Source organism: Tympanuchus pallidicinctus, unplaced genomic scaffold (assembly GCF_026119805.1).
Source record: "Tympanuchus pallidicinctus isolate F22 unplaced genomic scaffold, pur_lepc_1.0 scaffold5, whole genome shotgun sequence".
Taxonomy (NCBI): Eukaryota; Metazoa; Chordata; class Aves; order Galliformes; family Phasianidae; genus Tympanuchus; species Tympanuchus pallidicinctus.
In genome coordinates, this window is record NW_026294769.1 from 12,912,575 (window position 1) to 12,924,664 (window position 12,090).

A 12,090-nucleotide genomic window follows, 5' to 3' on the forward strand; every position below is an offset into this window, starting at 1 on the left:
CAACCACCCTATGTTCTTGTGAGACTGCTCCCTGTGAGCTTCTGCCACAGCCTCCTGCTTGTGTAACCTTTCCCAAATGCTAGGTCCTTGAAATTCTCTAAGAAACATCTACATCCCTCAGCCAAGCCACCCTGAGGAATATTTGCCATCCACAGTCTCCTGATGGCTGAATCTATCTCTGCTGTTTGTCAGGAGATGCGAGTAACAGGATAAATGTGTGCTGTCTTGAACTTATTTCCTGGCAAAAACATTAGCTAATTAATAACATGCGTAGAAAACAAGATCTTGTTCAGAATATGGTATTTATAAATTATTCTGTGCACACTAACAAATTAGTAAATTAAGTCATCTAGCGATCAGAGCCAGGAACTAAGATCAGAGACTGCCGAATACTGATCTAATCAGCAATTCAGCTGCTACACAGGAGCTTAAACCACACAGTTTATTGCACCTTGGCAGAATTCATCATATTCATCTATGAAAAAGGATACATTGCCTTTTTCACAAACATCCTGCATGTTTAAGCAGGAAGATTAAGTCTTGAAAGCAAGAGCACCTAAGCACCAAGCATTGTTCCTAGATCCAGTTCAGCACATTTTTAAATATAAGCAAGAGGTGTTCTGCAACGGTAAATTTAATTTTTCTTACACATTTCCATCCTACTAGAATATTCAGTATTTTGCATATGCTATTCTTTAGTAAGGCCACTCAAATGAAACAGGTTTTCAGGTAAATGGATGCCAGTTCTACACATGACAGGCAATAGCATAAACTCCAGATTATATCTAAACTTTCAGTTCTCAACAAAAACAAGCAATAACAAAAAGTTTGGAAATATTTTCTCCTGACCACACAGTGAGGTGGTACCACTGCAGAAGCAAAGTTGTCTAACCACCAGAAACCGTAAGCAGCCCCAAACGAGCATGTTGCAGCTGGCTGTCAGTGCCACGTCACGTACCTGAGAGCAAGAGAAATGGAAGCAATAGCAGAGCACTGCAGCTGAGAGGAGGTGGTGATAGAGCAGTGATGAATAATAATTAGCATGACAGCACAGATGTTGCAGGCGGCTTGTGGTTTCACTTGGATATCTACCATTTACATGGAAAATAATGACGCGTGTGGCTGGCGTATGGAAAGGACAAAAACGTATAGGAAATTTGACCATTTTTCTTGTCCTTCCCCCACACCACCCATGCACATTGCTGCCTAGGTCATTCCAGATTTTCTTAAAGAAAACTGCATGCCATAAGGATGGCAGGGTCACACTGCTGCCTGCAAGCTTAGTAAGCTCCATGCATACTGGAGATACTAACTTTCCCACAGCTAACTGAGGAAGGCTGGATTTCACAGCTTGGATATGGCCCGAAGACAACATTTCTCTCTTACAGGGTCACAGGAACCAGCCCAGCTTGACTTCTGTAATATCCACCTCTCATATGGAAGCATTCAGCCAGAGCTGTCCAAGAGAAAAAAAATGAAGGGGTATGGTGACAACGCAACTAATACAAGACCTTACAAGTGTTGCTATTTACACCTTTATCTAGTAACCAGTATCTGCAGGGAAAATTCACACTGCTTATCTTCACACATTTAACTTACATGGCTGAGCGATAAATCTAGGCTTTTTTTGTCTAGGAAATGGGATTCAGATCAGAATTGTCCATTTTTGCTTGCAATAACTACTGACAAATGTAATAAGAAAAAAAAAAAAGGGGGAGTGTCTTGGGGAGGTAAATTTGCTATTGTGAAACTTTAAATTCTCATTCCAGTACTTATTTTTTTTTTTTTTTTTTACATCATCTCTGTCTCCCAGTCCCAAACTCACCACCTTCCCTCCTTAAGGCTCCCAGTTCCTCCTTTCTCTGCCTTTCACTTCCATCAGTTCCTTCATTTTTGGTTTCTTTTCAGTCTCCCCATGCTTCTTTAGCTTATCTTCTTATGTGCACAGGTGAGGTCTAGGACCTGAAAGAATCCTTGCAAGGGACAGAGAGGGACATCCTAAGGATGGGGAATGCCCCTTGTAAGAGGCAGTGCTGTCACTCATGATTCACTTTCAGGTTAATAGCACAAGTAGGTACTGAGGATCATACAGAATGCTACAGTTTCACTTTGAGCGTCTAAGGAGAATGTCTCGAGACATACTGAAGCTCAGAATTTTTTGTGCTTAATAGTCCTTTAAAGAAAGGAAGCACTGTTTGCTTTTGCTGAGGCACAAGTAGCTACTGCAACCATATCTATACAGCCGGGGCCTTGGAATGTATCCCATGATTTTGACTCTGTTGTTGTCTATATCAAAAGCCCACCAACAAAGACAGGCACATCAGAAAATGTTGGGTACATAGCTCATCTTAAAAGCCGTGCATTTTCAAGGGGAGCAGCTGCTCTTGGGAAATGGTCCTGTTTCAAACATACCAACTGTGATCAGCATCCTCTCTGAAACCGTCATATTAATTTCTACTTATTGGGGTATCTGTGATGAATTCAAGATTGGGTCTTTACACTAAGTAGCAGGCACACATCACATGAAATAGTCTCCATCACACACGGAGACTTCATGGTTCCTCTGGGGGACGGCATGTCCACTCCCAGAGAGCAGTCTCCCAGCTCACTGCTCAGGGAATTCCACCTCTATTTACCACTGTTTTTAAATCCCTAGGGAAAACTGCAGTAACTTCACTACTAGCTGGGACAGAAAGGCTGGTCAGTAGCCAGCACGACTAAGAGGAGTTGTGTTCCTGTTTTTCCAGTCCAGAACTCATGGAGTTGAAGAAACCTGGGATGCAGTTGTACTGTTCTAATCCATCTAGTTCAGTTTTATAATGGAAAATTGACACAGAAAGAAAGATTTCCCTGAAGGAGACAACATATATAAAGCACTTCATCTTCTCTTTTTTATCATGCCTGGCACAGTTAAATGCTAACGTCATCTAACAGCACAGCTTACTATTTATCTTGAGCATATCTCATTCCTCACAAATCATACTGCTGAGACTTAGGGAGTAAAAAGTATATTGAGACAGTTGTTGAGGAATGAAGGGACAATTACATCCTCAGGAAAAAAAAAAAAACAAACAACAAATAAGTGTTTTTCCTGCGCTGCTTGTCGTTCAGGTTGCAACCTTTAGGTGTCCAGACACACTGAAGGTCTGACTGGCTGCAGCTGTAACTGAACAGGTACAAACAACACCTCTGCTAATTAAGGTAGCAATTCCAAACCATTTCATTTGTTCTTATTACTGTAATTGACTTGCCTTTGATAGAGAGAAACAGGAGGCAGAATAATCAGTCAGATTCTTAATCTTCTCCCACAGCATGCAACAACGCTCAGTGGTTGCACCCAGACTTCTTGGACTTGTGCACCCGACAGTGCACCTGTGGAAATGTGGTGTACAACACCTTGCACTTCACAGAACCTGAAAGCACAGATTGCATGCAAGACAAGGACAAAGGCAGAATTACAGTGGGAATTTTCCACAGATCACCCAGGGTCTTCAGGCTGTCTAGGCTTACGCAAGGCACTTCTCAACACTTTCCAGCAATTCAGATCAGACCGCAGAACCCCTAATTCTGCTCCAGGGTGAATTGAAACACACCTGAAATCAACCCTCTCTTCCAGTTTTCTTGGAGTTACTGTGAATTCAAATGTAATCCAACAACGGATGTGTAAGCAAGCAGGAATTCACTACAGTGACCCTGTACAAAATCTACCCTTACTATTTACCTCAGAAGTTGAATCTGTGGTTAAATCTTCAGTACCTATGAATATTTATAGCAGACTATCAGTACGTTTTCAACCATATCTCTTAAGCAGCTTTTAAAGCCACTTGTATTTTTTTCAAGATTTTCCACCTGCAGAACCAGGTCAGAAGTGTTCTTTGCATCTGGAGAATCACTCACCAGTTACAAAATCTTTCAGCAACAGGATTCCTAAACTATTGGTACTTTCCAGGAAGAAGAAAAAGGGGTAATGAGCAGAGTTTTTTTTTAATTATTCATATCAAACACACACAGACTTCCACTTGATCAAATTAAACAACTGATTAAGAGTGCTAACGTTGAAAAATGAATAAGCAGGGAAACCAAAGGAAAACACTCTCTTTAATCAGTTTTGAAAGACTCATTTCATCCCTCTTATTTTCTCCTGTAAGTTCTAAATGTTAATGATTCTCTCACAGGCATCCCTGTCACCATTAGATTCATTGCTGTTGGAGGGAGAATAGAAAGCAACACTGGATAAAAGTCAGTACTATTTCAATGGCATTGTCACACATTTTCACAATGCAACAAATTTCCCCGAGAACTTCCCATTACGAGATAATAAATCCCGGTGTAATTCTAATTAAAAGCAAATAGGAGTACAAAATGAGAGAGGACCTGACCTCGGCATTCAGCTTTGTCAATAGTCTCACTGGAATGAGAGAATAGGGTCGCGGATAAAATGCTGTAAATAAACAGTGTTAGGAAGATGAACATCTATATTAGTAGGCCGTTGGCCTGCTTCAGGGGCAAGAGTGAGCGCTTTGGGTGCAACCACCTTGGTGTGAAGGCTAAGTCTGTTTATCAGACTAAATGTGGACTCTTCAACAGCAACAACTGGCATTTTCATTCAGGTATTTTATTCACAGGCCTATCTGAAAGTTAGAATTATATATATAAAATACATCTCCCTCCCTAATCTCAAATTCACAAGCTACTATGAGCCCCCTGGTTTTAGTAGTGTCTATGCCCCTGGCATTGCAGTACTTTAGCATGACAATTGATACTAATGCGAGTACCGGTATCCGTAGAAATATTTTGATGAACCCAAATTGATTTCAAAGTCAGAATCATAGGTTTGGCTCTTATTTATAGCCTGTCAGAGATGGGATGATCTTCTGCTGGGATTCTGCCACTCTTTCCCTGCTCTGAGTTTCCGTTTGCAGCAACCTTTGTTTGAAGGCAATCCCATGGTGATGGCTCCATTTGAAACAGAGGTATACCACAGACCTACAGAAAGTGGCAAGCTTCATAAAACATCCCAAAATACTCTAAACCATCAATATTTTGTATTACTGCTTAAATAGATCTTCTTAAGTAACACAAGGTAGTAAGTGAGAATTGCATATATTTAACATTAGGACACATCCACATCCTTCTGAAAAGTTTTCCTATCTAAAAACGTAATTCCAGTTACTATCACATTTTCATTTCATTGTTTGTTTTTTTTCTTTAGTTTTTCTGCTCAGACTTTGGTTCATAACTTAAAGTGAGATTAACTGTATCTATGCTCAATCATGTCAATCCTTTCCTCGGGAAACAAAGAAAAGTGGATTTTCCATTCAAAAACCCTTGTAGGGAGAGCTTTTGGCTACCTAATCAGGGCTCTTGACTTAGACAGTAAAAATTTGATTCAACTTCTTAACAAAGAACTCCATCTCATGCAGCTACCTTAGATCACCACGCACCAATCTGAAACACCAACACTGGTTTGATACGTAGGTCTTTGAATTACCACAAAGTCCATCATTGCCTTCGGTGAGGAGGAGAACTTCAAATATGCAGAACTGTGGTACATATTTCTATTTTTCTCCCTGATAAGGGCAAGAACCCACTGATAAGAAACACTTAAGACTACATGCAATTGTGGATTATGCTATCATGTACCAGGATATTCTCATGTAGCCTGGAAGGGGATGTTTTGGTAACAGCTTTTTTTCCATGTTATGTTTCCAGGGATATAAATAGAAAACGGAATCTTTTAAATCCAACTCTGCTAACATCAAGAGAAAGTCAAGCCATTCTCAAGTAAATAGCCCAGAATACATTTGAAAGGTAATGCTTGATAAAAGGATTAAAATGCAACTCTAGCTATCCTGTGTTCTTCTGGGTTCCAATATCTTTTTTTCCCCATGTTCAATGCAAATAAATAAGTCTAATGACTCTGAAGTTACAGAAATGCATTTTAAACAGGAATTTCTCCAACGGCCGTATGACTTCTTCCTAAATATGAGAGAATGTGCTGACAATACAACAAAAAAGCAGCTAATGCTTTGAAAGTTACTTTCCCTGCCTGAAAACTGGTTAAATTAAGAATATTTCAACCACTGTTTATATTTCCTTAAATTAAGATAATTTATGAAGATAAAAAAAAAAGAAATACATCCAGCCAATTGTATAAGATGCCGCATCTTTCTTAGTGTTGCATATGCCTCCACTTACTTGCTGACTTTCTGAACTCCTCACAGTTATTCTTAGGACCAAATTCAGACCCACAATCAAAAGATACAAATCGTATTTCTCTCAGTACAGCTGTCTCTCCTCAAAGACCATCAGCTGTCTGATGCAGATCTTGGGAAAGTACTGTCCCCATAATGGAGGAAGTCTTCGCAAGTCATAAAATTTGAAGCTCATTTGGGTGGAATATGATCCTTATGATCATATGGTCCTTCTACTTACTTTCTTTTCCCTCCATCCAGATACGAGATTGTCATATGCTGTAGTCTACTGGTGTCAGCACACACTTCCTGACTAAGCCTTGTATCATCTAGCATAATCACTTAGACCTTCTCTGTTACACTCTATTTTCTCTTAGATTCAATGTTGTTTTGCTAGCAATAGTCTCATTTTATAGCAAACATGAATGATTTTAACAATCATTTCTGTGGGACTTGCATTCACTCTCTCAATTGGTTTTCATAAAATTAGAGATGAAGACCTGATATTAATAGGTTTGTTTTTCCTCAACAAGACTTTTAAAACTGGAAACGCCCAGTGAGAAAATGCCAAATAATATGTCACTGTGTTTGGAGAGGATTCAAACAGAGCGCTCGCACCAAAATGATTCCCATTCAGAGAATCAACTGCAGGAGATACTGCACCCTCCTCTCGTTCAAGCAAAGCTCCATTCAACAATGCAGGAAACCCAATCTCAGTTTCTGTAGAGGATGATTCAAGCAGGTGGACAGCTTTTTTTTTTTCCTAATAAGGTCAATGCCAAAATACATATCACAGAATCATACGCTAATTTAGATTGGATGGAACTTAAGGAGATATTTTAGTCCAATTTGCTCAAAGCAGAGTCAGATAAGGCTACTTAGAGTTCTATTCAGACAGGTCTTGGCAACTTCAAGGAGTGGAGACTGGGCGACCTAATCCACTGTTATATTACCTGCACAATGAAATAAGATTTATTTCTATCCAACTACATCCTCTGTTCCTTTGTTCTTTTGTCTCTTAGCACTCCACTATGAAGAGCCAAGGGCTCTCCAAGGCCCGCTTCTTAAACACCAGTTCCCCTGAGCCTCCAATTGTCTTCTGCTGAGCTTGCTCTAGTTTGCTGGTGTCTTGTTTGTGTTTGAGGGCCCAAAGTAAATGAAGATACTCCAGATGTGTACTAACAAAGCTCAGTAAAGGGAAAATAACTCTTCTGATCAATCTACTGGCTGTGCTCCTGTTAATACAACCCCAGAAGCTGTTGGCCTCCCTGGCTGTCAGAGCACACAGCTGACTCATATTCAGTTCTCTGCCTATCTGAAACCCCAGGTCCTTTACACCAGAGCAGCTTACAGTCTGGGCTGTCACAGGAGGCCATTCCTTTCCAGGGACAAGATTTTTACATTTATTCTTGTTGTATTTTTAAAGGTTCACACTAGCCATTTCTCTAGCCTGTATTCTTCTGAATGGCAGTCCTACCAGCAATCATGAGAGCACTCTGTCGCCTCTTCTAGAGCATGCATTTATAAAGATTTTAAGAACACTGACCTCTCAAACACAAGAGCTTCTAGCTCTAGAGGGAGTCCTAATTGTAGAAAATATTTTTTTTTCTGAAGTCAGCAATTCCTAAATAAGGGATTAAAATAAACTGTAAATTTATTTGCTGAGAGGAGGTCCAGGCCACTCAATTCTTGCCCAGAGTGGTAATTATGTTACGTTTGGCAATGAAATACTTGATGCTTGCAGACTCAGCAGTTACTGCTGGGTTAATAAACACATGAGGTGCTGGTCATTTTTTCTGTTACAGAAGTGCTGTTCACCTTTCCAGTCTTTAGCCAGTCATAATGTGGTGGAACATACCATTCCTCTTCTCACTGATAACGAAGGGCTGATAACAAAAACTCTGTCCAATCTCATTTTCCTTTGGGAAACCTCTGCTGAGCTAAAAGTAATAATACCTAAGCCCATACCGAAGACATAAAATTTCCTTATTCCTGAACGTGTAGAATCTGTCATCTTTTGTCCAAAGAAGCAATTAGGGAAATGATTTAGTGAAGATTGCTTCAGAAATAAGGATGAAACAACCTCAGGAAATTCCATCAAATATTAACACCTTCTCTTTTTGATTTTATGCTGCTACAGAAGTATTATATTTAACTAGTGGTACCTTACAATTTCTATCATTTTTCTCTTTTTGCTTTGTTAGTCCATAAAGCAATGCACAAAACAGACATCACTATTTCATGCACAGAGTTGCTGCTTACATCAACAAGAGAACACTCATCTAAGGTTCACCCACAAAAGGCACTGCTAACAAAGCTCTTTCTGAACTCAAGTCATTGTACCTTTTCTGAAACAGAATAAGTAGTGCACTTGCCAGGCAAGTTATGGCTACAAGGAGCATTCCCCCCCAGCCTCCAAAGGGTTTGTCTGCAACTAATGGAGAACTTCTCAGGTTACTAATTTGGAGCCTTCGTACCCTGACCCTTCCAGAAACTCTGGGAAATTTTGGTCACAGAATACACCTTCTGCCTCCCTTTCTTCTCTTGTCCTTTGTCTGATTTGGCTATAGATATTCTGTGACAGAGTCTCTTGTTATATGTGTAAGTCACATACAAATAACAGAGTTTTTTAGTGGCAGCTGCTTTGTGAACCAGATGGCCCTTGAAACACTATTCCTTCAGAGATGCAAGATTTGCCACCACTTCTGACACAGTAATACACCAGCCCTCCTGAACTTCCAGTACTCATGAAAGAAAAGAAGTCAAACTACTTTTTGCTTCATTGTTTATCAGGTTACAGATTAGGGAAACTACCAGATGCATCAGCCATGCTAACGGCAACAAACCAGTAGTTTTGAGATCCTTTTCTCTCAAGACACAAGAAAGCAACAATAGTGGCATTTGCCAAGTGCAGGCATAGTAAGGCTCCTCCAATTCCTCCTCCTCTTCCCATGGGAATGCAACAAAACCAGAAGCCCTAAAAGCACGATTCCATTCAGCCACCTGCTTGGTGTTATGATCACCTTAAACATCCCTTTTGCAAAAACATTTACCCAAAATCAGCCAAAATACCATGGGTAGTACACTTTTAGCTAACTCTGCAGACTCTCTGCACCCCTCTGCACCCCTATCCCCCCAGAAAACCCATAAAACAATGTTGTAACAATCTATGGCATTTTCAAATAGCCAAGACAAGTGAACACAAATATGGAATCCTCATTTAAATTCAATGAATAAGAAAGCAGGTTTTGAAATAAATGTTGCATGGCTGCAATTTTTGCCAGTCTAGCATTTCCTTCACACAATCCAAAAAAAATCAAGGAAGGTTAACATAAACAGACTGCCAAGGAGATCATTCAGCTTAGCATCACAGGAAGATGTGCACTGTATGAAGCCCGTCCACACTGCAGTAGAATTGCTGAACCATGCAGTTTGCTTACTCCCACCTCGAATCAAGAGAGGTCTTCAAGATGATACTGCATTTGTATGCTGAAAGCCCAATTGCAGCACTCAGCTACTGGCAACACAAGGTGTTTGCTATTTTCAGTTACTCACCCAAAAACATCAAGAAACATCACAGGGAAATAGTAGCTAAAAAATATGTAGAGAAATATAGCATTTTTATCTCCTTAAGAGACATTGTTCAAGATATACAAACAAAATCAGCACAGTCTACAAATCAAAGTGTTTGTTGTGATCGTATTTTAATCACCTGGTAAGACTTCGGTCTGAAAAAGCAGCACCCTATTTCATACAAGCTGCAATTCAATGGTACGTGATGAGTTACATTTTCAGTAATAAATCCTGTCAAGTCAGCAAGAGAAACAGATGAAGATCTAATGAAATAACCTATGGTTAGGTGGATTTGCTAAAAACTTCCGTTCTTAAGTGGCAGAAACAAAACTGAAGTATGTGGGGACTATGAGAACAAAAGGTGTACAAAAGGTTAGGAGATGGTAGAGATGCAGGCATATGGATACAACTGTGAGAATGGGTGGTAGTTATGGTTGAAATACTGAATATGAAGAAAGCTTTATTAACACACTGAATATCAGACTGATAGAAGTAGTCCAAGCATTACAGCCTTAGAAAAGAGCAGCAGAAATTTGTTGGGAATAAAAAACTAACAACAACAAAAAAAACAAAACAAAATAACCTTGGGGTTTCTGGTCAACAGATAGTTGAACACAAACCATCAGTGGGTCCACGTGCCCAATGGCAACCTGGCCTGCATCAGAAAAAGCATGGCTAGCAGGAGTAGGAAAGTGGCTGTCCCTCAAGACTCAGCCCTGATGAGAGCACAATCTGAACACTGTGTTCAGTTTGGATCCCTCACTATGAGGATATTTTATTTCTTGAGCAAGTGCAGAAAAGAGTAATGAAGCTGTTGAAGAGACTACAAGACAGGAGTTATGAGGAGCAGCTGAAGGCACTTTGATTCTTCCAGAATGGAGAAGAGGCAAGACCCCACTGCCCTCTACAACTACTTGAAAGGAGGTTGCAGTAAGGTGGTTGCTGGTCTCTTTCTCAGTTGATACACGATAGGACACTTGAAGTAACAGCCTTAAGTAGCACTAGGGGAGATACAGATGAGCAACCTCCAAGAATTTTCTTAATGTTTCAGTTTTGAATAGGCTGCCCATGGATGTGGTAGAATCCCATCCCTGGAAGCATCTAGGAGATGTGTAGACTTGGCACTAAGGTACATAGTTTAGTTGATGGGACTCAATAAGACAGATCGATGTTTGGACTCAATGGATCGTGAAGGTCTTTTCCAACCTAGATGATTCTATAACTTTTTTTAATTAACATTTGTGGACCAACACAACTGACATCCCAGATGGTCATGGCCAGGTTTGAGTAAAACTACCACATGTTCTTCTCCAGATACCACAAACTATAAAAAGAAAAGCTAGGTTACTAGTGCCTGCAAGACTGCAGAACTACTCAGATACTGCTAGAATCCAGTAACAGAAAGAAAATGAAGCTGGCTGGTCTGAACCTCAACCCTAAGCTGGAGGTAAGAAGCTCCACGGGACAGGAACTCAGCTGAAATCTCACACCAGACTCTAGTGAAAAAGGAGGAGACAGAATAGAACAGCATGATTTCAGCAGCCATGGTTGCATTGGAAAGTAGCAGTGTCTGCCACCTAGTGACTTTAAGCCAAAGATGAGTTGCAGACCTTTCCAGTATTGTAGGGATAAGGCTACAAGAGCTTATTTTAGAGTTCTACACAGCAGGAAGCTACTGACATTGCTGTACAACCACTTTTCACAGTCACTAAAGAGAAGCAAGCGTATGTATCTAGATACTCATACCTTTCGGTGAGCTATAAAGTTCTTTCCAGTGACCAGCTCCAGAGTAGATGAAACAATTCTAATTCTCATAAAGCAGTTCTAAAAATGAACCAAAAATTGCTAAAATGCATATACTTACGTAACACAGAGAAAAGGGGCTAATCTGCTAACAAAGAAGCAAAATTGTAGCTGACAGGTTCTTGGTCTTGACTGAGCAAAGCATTCACAGGTAGACCAACAGTCATATACAGAAAGAAGAACAGAACTCACCCACCTGTTGAAGAGGCTCTATGATCATACAGCACTCCCTCCCAAAGAGCAGCCTAGGTCCAAGCAATGCTCTTCCTTCAGTGGATGGCCCTTGTATGAGCCCAGGCTGGCTCCACCCTGGGTCCACCCCTTCTGATCACATGGAGAACACAGGTGCAAACAATTTGGCTGTGCTCCCTGGGCCAGCCACATTCCTTCACCAGGTGCTCAATCACCAGTTTAAAGCAGGACATAACAGTTCCCTACAGTAGTCTAGGACCCCCTGTTCTATTACAAGTGCCTGTCATATAGCTGAGCCAGGTGAGAAATAAGAAACCCACCAGAAGAT

General features: G+C 40.5%; 1 long non-coding RNA gene across 2 annotated transcripts; it reads right to left on the reverse strand.

Annotated features, from left to right (window-relative positions):
• Positions 1-1,315: 1,315 nt before the first annotated feature.
• Positions 1,316-11,848, reverse strand: LOC128091310 (uncharacterized). 2 transcript variants are annotated; one of them, XR_008211346.1, is made up of 3 exons: positions 11,763-11,848; positions 11,514-11,591; positions 1,316-1,456 (listed from the first exon to the last, which is right to left on the reverse strand). It is a non-coding gene; the product is annotated as an uncharacterized LOC128091310 (long non-coding RNA). The 2 variants fall into 2 exon arrangements; XR_008211345.1 differs by lacking the exon at positions 1,316-1,456 and adding an exon at positions 3,258-3,413.
• Positions 11,849-12,090: the final 242 nt, after the last annotated feature.